This window comes from Cherax quadricarinatus, unplaced genomic scaffold (assembly GCF_038502225.1).
Source record: "Cherax quadricarinatus isolate ZL_2023a unplaced genomic scaffold, ASM3850222v1 Contig3713, whole genome shotgun sequence".
In the NCBI taxonomy this organism is placed as follows: domain Eukaryota; kingdom Metazoa; phylum Arthropoda; class Malacostraca; order Decapoda; family Parastacidae; genus Cherax; species Cherax quadricarinatus.
This window is the reverse complement of record NW_027198739.1, coordinates 12,197-23,827: the sequence shown is the minus strand read 5'-3', so window position 1 is coordinate 23,827 and position 11,631 is coordinate 12,197. Positions and strand designations below refer to the sequence as shown.

At 38.1% G+C, this 11,631-nt stretch overlaps 1 long non-coding RNA gene across 1 annotated transcript; it reads right to left on the bottom strand.

Annotated features, from left to right (window-relative positions):
• Positions 1-522: 522 nt before the first annotated feature.
• LOC138852074 (uncharacterized) lies at positions 523-7,283 on the bottom strand. The gene is made up of 2 exons (XR_011391552.1): positions 4,561-7,283; positions 523-2,833 (listed from the first exon to the last, which is right to left on the bottom strand). It is a non-coding gene; the product is annotated as an uncharacterized lncRNA (long non-coding RNA).
• Between the last annotated feature and the right edge of the window lie 4,348 nt (positions 7,284-11,631).

Sequence of the window (11,631 nt, the reverse complement as noted above, 5' to 3'; positions counted from 1 at the left end):
AATTTTTTTTTATTACTGTAGCAATCATGGCAAAACAATCTCATTATTTGAATATATAGTAACAAACATCTGGCATTTACAGGACATCCACTCCCCTTATTAGTCCATTAAATTGAGGTTTTAATACTCTTGTAGTTTTACAAACAGTATTACAATACTGTACTATTATAAGTACTGGTTAATGCAATACAGGATATATACTCTAACTTACATGAAAATGTTTATATTTCCAACAATGATTTATTAGACATATTTTTACATAAAAATACTGATATAAAGACATTTCCAACTAACATATTTTTTTAAGGAAATGTTATAAAATACTAGCACGATGGAAAGTGCGTGTTTCAGTATAATGATCCTTTACTGATCCAATTATTACTTGATAAAGCCCAGTGTGTGGGCAAACCACTGTCAATAAATAATCACTTACTGGCATTTGTTTGTTTTTTCCACATTTTTGTAATTTATAAAAGTACATTACAGCCTACAAGTTTATCATCATCATTTAAGTGTCCCTCAGCTCGATTACTAGCGCACTCAGCTCTCACACTGAGGTCCAGAGAGCGAATCCCCGGTACAGCTGGAAAACATCAGGACATGTTTCCATGAGACACCTGCTGCCCGTGTTCACCCAGCAGTATACAATGGGTACCTGGGTGTTAGTCAACTGGTGTGGGTCGCATCCTGGGACAAAATTGACCTAATTTGCCCAAAATGCTCTGCATAACAAGCAGCTGTCTATATAGTAGTATGCCTGTATACCTTATTATTATTATTATTATTATAAGATATTATTATTATTAGACACACTGTAGTGTGTGTCTACCTTTGACCTAACACACCATCACACAGGTTTCATTTCATTATCTGCAAGACTGACTCGAATCTTTCCAGCACGCCTGAAGCTACTTATGCATTTCCATTTACAACCTTTCCTCATGAGAAGACGCAACAGTTAACTATACACCCTAGTAATGGCTCATATGTACTACCCAGGCATCGAACCCAGGGCCTTCTGGTCATTTGGTAAAGACTCTGACCTCAAAAATACAATTAAGTCACAATGCTGCCTGAAGACAAGCTCTGTACTCAATGTGCTTAACATATAGTACAGGTGTCCCTCTGTTTATGCAGATTCATTTTAGGTAAATTTACTATTATATGATCTCTTTATTTCTTTTGGTAATTCCTTAAAGTATACAATTTAGTCACTATAATATTAGCATGGTTCACAAAATGCATTTAAGGTTCTTACTCTGCATAATTAGGTATTTATAACCTAACTGAGCATAATAGAGATATCAAAAGTCTGGAAAACACCTACAGCATAAAACATGGAACACCTGTATGCACAAGTACACAAAATTACACTTAGCTTATATTAAGAATGAAACAATAGTAAACTACAAGTTGGTGGTTACTGTAAGCATAGTAAACATTCCCTTCTTTTCATAATGAAAATAGGAGGAAATTATTTATCTATGGAGAGATGATGCTAAGCACCCATCACAGATTATAAACATTCCTTGCATGAGTTAACATGTTAAAAAATGCTAAACTACATATATAAGTCACAATAACCTTATTAAACACTGCTCAGCCTAGGCATGCTAAAGGCCTTCTTTGTAATTAATATTGTATAATATGTAAACCACACATTGTAAGCTTTGTAAGGAAATAAACATTTTCATTTTCAGTTAGTCACAATACCATAGGTGAACCAATTCACAATGACCCATAAAATGGACATGTAACCAAACAACCTTAAAAATGGTTCGGGATGGACCGAAATATTACTGTTTCATCTGTACACTATAATACAGACCCTTCACTAGTTATCTACTTATGATAACATTTTTAATTATGGTAATTTGGCTTGAGAAAACAGAAAGTTAGAGAGTAAAATAAAAATAGTAATATATAACTGATAATTTACATCCAGGAGACAATGAGCTTCAGGTCAGGAGTTTAGGATTTACCAACAGCCATATTGTGTGAGCTGACCCCACTCCTATGAAGCTATGACTGTGTACAAATTAATAAAGTACTTCAGTTATCCAGCATGTTTAAGGATGAAGATGCTCCAGACTTTTTGCATTATCTGTTTAGGTTCTGGAGCACCCAAGATTGTTGGATAATGTTAGAAGTCGAGTAACTGATTACTGGATAATTGATGTTCTACTGTATATCTTGGGCAAAAAATATCTTAGAATTTTCTAGGACAAATTAACATCAAAGAGTCAGGTAAGCCTAGAGACCACACTAATCAATATCTTTCTTGTATCATTACTGTACTGATTTGTTTTTAACACATCAGCCATCAGGTGAATGTGTTTCCTCTTTCGAGTCACCAAGACAGGGTGACTCAAAAGAGGAAACACACATTCACCAACACTTATTCTCTAGCTGTCTTTCTAGAAATGAACGAACGTTACAATTCAAATAATCCTGAGTTACAGCAACAATAATAGATTCTCAACTTAACAGAATTAAATACAACACCACAATCACTCTCTATTACAGGTATATAAATTATACACTTGAACATGATATATTATTTGATACTATACATTGAAAATGGTCACACTTAACTCTTAAACTACTGATGACAAATTTACGCCTAAATTCTAGTGCTTCTAATATGGTCCCGATTGGCCTGGCAAAGACTACAGAGTACACAGGTCTGTACCATAGGTGTGTACAGTATAAAAAATTTGTGTTGTGTGCAGGGCACACAACACATGTATTTAATGTTTACAATAACTCAAGTGTGAGTGAACTATGTATTTTTTTTTAACACAACGGCTGTATCCCACCAAGGCAGGGTGACCTAAAAAGAGAAACGAAAGTTTTTCTTTTTAAATTTAGTAATTTATACAGGAGAAAGGGTTATGGACAATATATATATATAGGTGAAATATAATATGAAGACATAGATATTGGTGTAAAACATTATTTTTTTTTTTTTTTTTTTCAACAAGTCGGCCGTCTCCCACCGAGGCATAAAAAAATAATTAAGAACATGGAAAAAAATCATAAAATTGTTTAGGAATCATAACTACTTCACGTACTAACTGCAGCAGTAAATGTTTGACAGCTGGACTGACGCAAGTACATTTCAAAGATTAGCCTATATGCCATTGGTAGGTCTGACTATAATCACTCTGCCTTCCTCATGCCAACCTTAGTCTTTATTTAAGTTAATTTCTCTACATACATAGATATGTAGGTTCAGTTATATTAGATGACAGTAAATTACCAGGTAACCAAATTTAATACAATCAAACATTAGCACCAGCAAATGCAAATTCAAATGTAATAATATATAAAGGCAAGACAATATTCTGAGGCAGGAACAGAAAGTGAGGAACCCACCAAGACAAAGATGAATTTATTGATATGAATAACTCCAGAAGTTTAATAACCCAAGCTGTGGTTTATTTCCATTGTAGTTCTTTTTATAGGTCTGCCCTCAGGAAGCAATCCAAACAGAATGCAGTGCTATAAATTATTCCTCTTTCCTCATTAAAATCATATTTAATCAATTGTTAGATACAATTTTAGGAATTACTGTGAACGCAAATACAGTGGTACCTCGAGTTATGAACTTAATTCGTTCCAGAAGGCTGTTCGGGTGCCGATACCGAACGAATTTGTTCCCATAAGGAATAATGTAAATTAGATTAGTCCGTTTCAGACCCCCCAAAAATACACTCACAAAAGCACTTACAAAAATACACTTACACAATTGTTCGAGCTGGGAGGTGTTCAAAACTCGAGGTACCAATGTATGCAGATAAATTTAAATTTGTTTTTACCCAGTTTATAATTTACTAAATTTCTCTAAGCATATTTCTAGTGTAGTGACTTCTTAATTACTGGAGTAATCCCATTCTGAATAATGAGAATGGCTATTCAAAGAAAAACTTGACACTCATACTGAATTTAGATTTTTCAGGTAAGAAATATATTCTTATTTATACACCACACTTACATGCACACAAAATATTTACATACTATGTACAAAGAGACTTTTCCACAGGTAAATACAATACTCAGATATACATGAAAACGTTGTATATCTGGCATTTATCTTTACAGTAAGCATATCTTACAAAGCATACACTTACAAGAAACAATGCAAGGTACATAATCACATTTATCATAATACAGTACTGCATTCAACTTCACAACTAATCATACCACCATATGCTACGAGACTACCATGTGGAGATCTTTTATTTTTTAAATAAGATGGTAAATCAAGCTCTGTTAGCCAACAGATGCTTCTCTATGATTAGCATGGACGTTCATAAGTCACATGAGTTACTTTCCTGAAAGCTGCTCTACTAATGATATCCACAACTTATGGACTGAAGAAACATAAGAAACATATGGGAAAATAGGGTTGCATTGCTCAGACCTCAAAAAAAAAAAAATATTATGATAATTCTTCTAAAATAATACTTTTGTCAATGAAAAAATTTTGTCAGGTTAAGGCAGTTAAAAGAAAGAGTACATGTAAGTAAGAAACAGAGTACAATATTTGTTGTTTACCTTCAAGTTGGCCAGGGGATACTAACATCCTGAAGCAAGTGGAGAGGGTGGCCATGGCCCTACTGGGCAGAGGGTGATGGTTGTGTTTGGTAACTGAATGTTGAGGGCTGGACATTTTGTGATATTGATGCATTTATATTATAATCAAATCAAGCATTAAACCTGCCATGCAGTGCTGTGGGGAGGGATGCACAAAAGTAGAAATATGCAAAGGTTAAGAAAGAGTGAGGTAGGGGTTGCAAAGTTAAGGATCAGTGGAGGTGGGGTTAGTGAAAGCAAAATTGGAACCAAAGTTGGTGCAACATGTTAATTTCAGTTAAAAAGTCAAAGAGTTTCCACCAAAGGTGAGTTTCAGCAAGGAGGTCAGTGAGTATGAGTCAAGGTGGTTTATTCAAGTGGATTTTGAGTACATTCTGATAAGTAGGCCAATCTATTAAGAAAAGTTAGACAGACAATGTGGCCTAGCAGTCCTCACAGAGTAGTGACAGTTCTCTCCAAGTGATGTCTGTGATTGAGTCGTGTGTGTCCAATAGTGTGGTCATGCAAGTGTGTGGTCTCCCAAACTTGACAATGGTGGAAAAATAGTCAAAATCCTAAACATGGGTCTATAGAAAAACTTTTTTTATTGTGGCCCAATGCAAACCAACATTGACACCAGTTGTGGAAGTGGTGAATTAGCACAGAAAAATAGTCTAAGGAATACCTTATGGGAAACCTGAAAGTCTTGAATAGCTAAGCAGCTGAATCTGCATGTTTATTGCCTGAACATAGATGTCCAGGGACCGAGCAAAATATGACTTCTCTGTCCTAGCTAGAAATGCAACATAGCCAAAGTTATATACAAAGGATGACAAGATGAGGAGAGTCAAATTTCTGGATAGCTTATGACTCCCTAAGGGAGTTTGAAGCAACTATAAATGCCAAGGTGAATGTGGCTGCAATATGCACAATAGCAATGAGAAATCCACGATTCCACTGTGAAAATACGAGTCGATTCCAATAAATGACTTCTGATGATTCAGTTAGGAAAAATAGCTGTTTACCTGACATCATAGGAAGATTTTGAAACATCAGTGTGCACTGCAATAGGAGACTGGAAGTGCTCAAGACAGAGTTAATTTTAAAAAATGCAGTTTCATCAGATGACTGCTGCGGGCGAGTCCTCGAATACTGTCATACAATAGTGGTTTGTTTTACCCTGCACTTACTTATAAGGAGGAAATAAGGTTTTTAGATCAATGGTTCAGAGAACCGACACGTTGTTAAATTAGACACATGTGCAACTCTTGGGTATCTTTATTGAGGAAACGTTTTGCCACACAGTGGCTTCATCAGTCCATACTGATGATGGACTGACCACATCGACTCAAGGCTGAGGGACTGATTACCTCATTCTCCTCCTGTTCTTCAAGATTCTCCTTTGTATGGACTGATGAAGCCACTGTGTGGTGAAATGTTTCCTCAATAAAGATACCCAAGAGTTGCACACGTGTCTAATTTAACAGAAAATAAGGTTCAAGCACCTGCTCCAGAGCATGTTTAACAGTCATGGTCCTTTCCAGCAAATAAGTTTGCAACTTTACCAGCAGTATGCAGTGGTGATGTACGTATCTCTTGCAGTGTCAACAGCAGTTGTTAAGGCTCAGGTTCTTCATCCTCATCTTTTGTTCTCTGCAGCTGGGAATTTAATTCCTGCAACATTTCTTTTGTGGATAGTTCCTTGTCATCATCTTCTAAGAGTTCACTGATGTCATCAGGAGGCATATCTTCAAATATCTCATCTGGCACTCTCCTTGCCAGATCTACAATTTGTTGAATCTGACTTTCTACTGGTGGAAAATCCATAACATCATTTACCACACTAGGCCATATTTTTCTCCAACCAGCTTTTGATTTTGGTACATAATCCTGTTTTTTTTTTTCATACAGGGAAGTACATCTGCAATGTAAAATTTGTGCCAAAACTCTGGCATGCCACTGTCTGTCTCATTTGCTGCCAATAATTTCTACACCACACTGCATGTGTAATGGCACTTACACGTGTTGATAACTCCTTAATACAGTGGTTGTGTCAAGGATGTATTTGGTAGTAAAAAAGACAATCTTGGCAGCTGGCTCCACATCATCCAGGAGTTGAGGACAACTACAACAATTATTAAGGATGAGAACCCTGAATGAAAGAACTATCAGTGACAGGTACATCCTTACTTAAGGACTAAAGTGATGCTAAATAACTCAGTGAAGAAGGCCTCAGTCACCATGCCGTGGCACTGGACTTTTCAAGTAACAGGCAACGTACTTTTGTCTTTACTTTTTAAAGCAAGGGGATTCTTGGAGCAATAAACAAGCAACTGCTTACATTTCAAGCTTCCTGACATTTTTACCACAAAGAAGCAAGTTGAAGTGATTGTTTGCAACCTTGAATCTAGGAGCAGTTGTCTCATTTCCCAATGTATGTTCTACACAGAACAAACCTGTCTCAATCAGCATTAAACACCTGGATCATTGGCATTAAACAAGTGCTCAGGTTTGTAGCCTCCCTCAGAGATAATGTTAGCTAGTTCGGTCAGGTACTTTTCTGTGGTATCATGGTTAGCAGAGATACTCTCCCCACTAAACTTGATATTATGCAATCCACTGCACACTATAAACCTGAAAAACCATCCAGAACTCAACTTGCACTCATTTTTAGGATGTCCTCCTTCCTCACACACAATTCTACAATATAATAAGGCAGTCATCAAATAAAACATGTTAACATGTTTAGTGAACTATTTTATATAACTGTATTCCTCATCCTTTTCACTGTGTCACACCAAGGATCACTCAATGCACAAGCCTTCAACTTTGCCTCATTGACTTGAACAAATACCTGGAGTACACTTGGAGAAGGTTTCAGGGGTTAACACCCCTACGGCCCAGTCCGTGACCAAGCCTTGTAGTTTATCAGAGCCTGGTCAACCAGGCTGTTACTGCTGGCTCCACGCAATCCAACGTACAAACCACAGCCCAGCTGGTCAGGTACTGACTTTAGGTGCCTGTCCAATGCCTTCTTGAAGATAGCCAGGGGTCTGCTGGTAATTCCCCTTATGTATGCCAGGAGACAGTTGAACAGTCTTGGGCCCCCCTGACACTTATTGTGTTGTTTCTTACCATACTTGTGACACCCCTGCTTTTCATTGGGGGATGTTGCACTGCCTGCTGAGTCTTATGTTTTTGTAGGAGTTTACCTGGAGAGAGTTCCGGGGGTCAACGCCCCCGCGGCCCGGTCTGTGACCAGGCCTCCTGGTGGATCAGAGCCTGATCAACCAGGCTGTTACTGCTGGCTGCACGCAATCCAACGTACGAACCACAGCCCGGCTGGTCAGGGAGTGCTTTTCATGTGTAAATTTGGTACTAATGCCTCTAGGATTTTCCAAGTGTATATCATGTATCTTTCTCACCTGCATTCCAAGGAATACAAATCCAGGAACTTCAACTGTTCCCAGTAATTTAGGTGTTGTATTGTACTTGTGCGTGCCATGAAGGTTCTCTGTACATTCTCCAGATCAGCAATTTCACCTGCATTAAAAGGCACAGTTAGTTTACAGCAATATTCCAGCCTAGAGAGAACAAGCGACTGGAAGAGAATCATCATGGGCTTGGCATCCTTAGTTTTGAAGGTTCTCATTATCCATCCTATCATTTATCTAGCAGATGCGGTAGATACATTGTTGTGATCTCTGAAAGTGAGATCCTCTGACATTATCACTCTGGGGTTGATTCTCTAACACCTAACACTCGTGCCATCTCTATAGTGCGTGCGCACGCCACTCTTCAAAATCTCAATTACCTCCAGTTTATTTTAAATAGGCGTAGTTTCTCCACTTAGTTTTCATCCTTGCTTCACCAGTGTTACCTGTACCTTGTTTGGATGCCATAAATATCTAGAGCGACGTGCACCGAGCAAAAATTGCATGGTACACTGACCTACGTGGGAGGCTGTTTACCTCTTGTCACCCTCCCTCACACCATTCCCTGCAGTGCTAAGACAATGGAGCTGCCCAATGTGTTGTGGGGGTCTCCTGCCTGCTGCAGTGCTCCTTAATGCAAATGCATGACACCAATGAAAGTGAATTTTGCTCCAGTGCACTTTAATGGAAATGGCATACTTCTATTGGAAATGAAAAACTAAACTTAAAGCACAGAATATTGAAAATGCAAATTAAGGTCACATGACTTACAGTTAGTCTACTGTACATAGCAGTGGTGGTTGAAGGACTGATACCCAACACAGGTAGACCAACATCTGATTAATCACTGAGAGGGTTATCATCTGACAAAGACTCTCATCAGGAAAGATGTTCTTGTTTCCTGACAAACAAAATATAACCATCTACCTCCACCTACATATATAAATGCCATACACATTTTGCAATAATAAACTGCCAGTAAACCAAAGAATGGTTTATCAATGTCTGAAAACTATTAATAAAACAGGTGATTATAATACAATATCTTAAATTAAGGTGAAGTAACCACAAATGGAAAACCTCTACAGTGTGAGCTATACAGCTGCACGACACGAGATGAAAAAGATTTTCTTCAGATTAGTCCCAGAGAGGATAATAACCCAAGATAAACCAAGAAAATTAAGAAATGTGACTTATTTTCATCAAGATCCTTAGGTTATATTCCCCAAGAGACAATCCACAGCAACCAACTATGCTATCTCCTAAGTATTAGTTTACTGCTAGATGTAGTCCAAAGAGAATTCCTTACACATCTCACGTCACCTAAGAATTTATAAATATTTTGGATATACCGTACAATAAAATGTGTGATGGAATCTGCCCACTGTTAAAACCAAATATTTAGAAAATAGTTGGCATATACTGTACCTCCATTCAGAAATACAACATTCATCTGTGGCTCACAGTTGGCACATTAAATGTTTTTTGAGCAAAAGGCTACCATAAGAATGATCACTGACTAAAATTTGCAACCTCACCATTTTCAAAGAGAAACATGAAGGCAGATGACCATACATATCCATTTTTTTATTTTTATTATCACACCGGCCGATTCCCACCAAGGCAGGGTGGCCCGAAAAAGAAAAACTTTCACCATCATTCACTCCATCACTGTCTTGCCAGAAGGGTGCTTTACACTACAGTTTTTAAACTGCAACATTAACACCCCTCCTTCAGAGTGCAGGCACTGTACTTCCCATCTCCAGGACTCAAGTCCGGCCTGCCGGTTTCCCTGAATCCCTTCATAAATGTTACTTTGCTCACACTCCAACAGCACGTCAAGTATTAAAAACCATTTGTCTCCATTCACTCCTATCAAACACGCTCAAGCATGCCTGCTGGAAGTCCAAGCCCCTCGCACACAAAACCTCCTTTACCCCCTCCCTCCAACCCTTCCTAGGCCGACCCCTACCCCGCCTTCCTTCCACTACAGACTGATACACTCTTGAAGTCATTCTGTTTCGCTCCATTCTCTCTACATGTCCGAACCACCTCAACAACCCTTCCTCAGCCCTCTGGACAACAGTTTTGGTAATCCCGCACCTCCTCCTAACTTCCAAACTACGAATTCTCTGCATTATATTCACACCACACATTGCCCTCAGACATGACATCTCCACTGCCTCCAGCCTTCTCCTCGCTGCAACATTCATCACCCACGCTTCACACCCATATAAGAGCGTTGGTAAAACTATACTCTCATACATTCCCCTCTTTGCCTCCAAGGACAAAGTTCTTTGTCTCCACAGACTCCTAAGTGCACCACTCACTCTTTTTCCCTCATCAATTCTATGATTCACCTCATCTTTCATAGACCCATCCGCTGACACGTCCACTCCCAAATATCTGAATACGTTCACCTCCTCCATACTCTCTCCCTCCAATCTGATATTCAATCTTTCATCACCTAATCTTTTTGTTATCCTCATAACCTTACTCTTTCCTGTATTCACCTTTAATTTTCTTCTTTTGCACACCCTACCAAATTCATCCACCAATCTCTGCAACTTCTCTTCAGAATCTCCCAAGAGCACAGTGTCATCAGCAAAGAGCAGCTGTGACAACTCCCACATAATATACTGAAGACATTGAAACTCATATTAATACTGCAAGGATTGAACATTTGATAAGCCATGCAGACTAAACACAAGTTAACCTTCAGGAATGTACACACTACTGATAAAAATATCAAGATGCACAAATTTAGTGGGAGACGGCCGACTTGTTGAAAAAAAAAAAAAAAAAAAAAGTAAAGTATACTACCATTGTTTACTTCAGATACCTGTAGTTTTTTTTTTTTTTTTTTTAACAAGTTGGCCGTCTCCCACATAATATCTTCCAAATGGAACTCAATAAACAGCAAGAGAAAACCTTAGGCAAACTATGTCATCAAAGACACACTGCCCAGAAAGTATATGTGAATTCAGAGCAAATTTTATTAAAAATTAACACAGAATACTGTACTGTAATTTATGTTTCTAATAAATATAATGTCACTTCTGTAATTGATATGGACTTCACACCTAAAATTTTAAATACTAGTATCAAAAAGTGCTGCAAGCAGTGCTGGCACCTCAAAGTACAGTGGACCCCCGCATAACCATTACCTCCGAATGTGACCAATTATGTAAGTGTATTTATGTAAGTGCGTTTGTACGTGTATGTTTGGGGGTCTGAAATGGACTAATCTACTTCACAATATTTCTTATGGGAACAAATTCGGTCAGTACTGGCACCTGATCATACTTCTGGAGTGAAAAAATATCGTTAACCGGGGGTCCACTGTATAAAGTTGCCACCCAGCTAGTAAAGACAGGAGAGCAATAAAAGTGCAGGTTCAGGATCAGAATGACTGGACTCCTCATAGCAGAAAATTTAAAACAGTGTGATAAAGACCAATCAAAAATCTAATCAAAGGAATTTGGAGAGAAGCTTCAGCAATGTGACTGTCCCTACCAGCACAAAAAAATGGCAGTTATTCAACTAGTGATGACCAAGTCCCACATGCAAGAATACCAGTGAGCCCTGTTTATCAAATACAATTATACAACTGTATGAA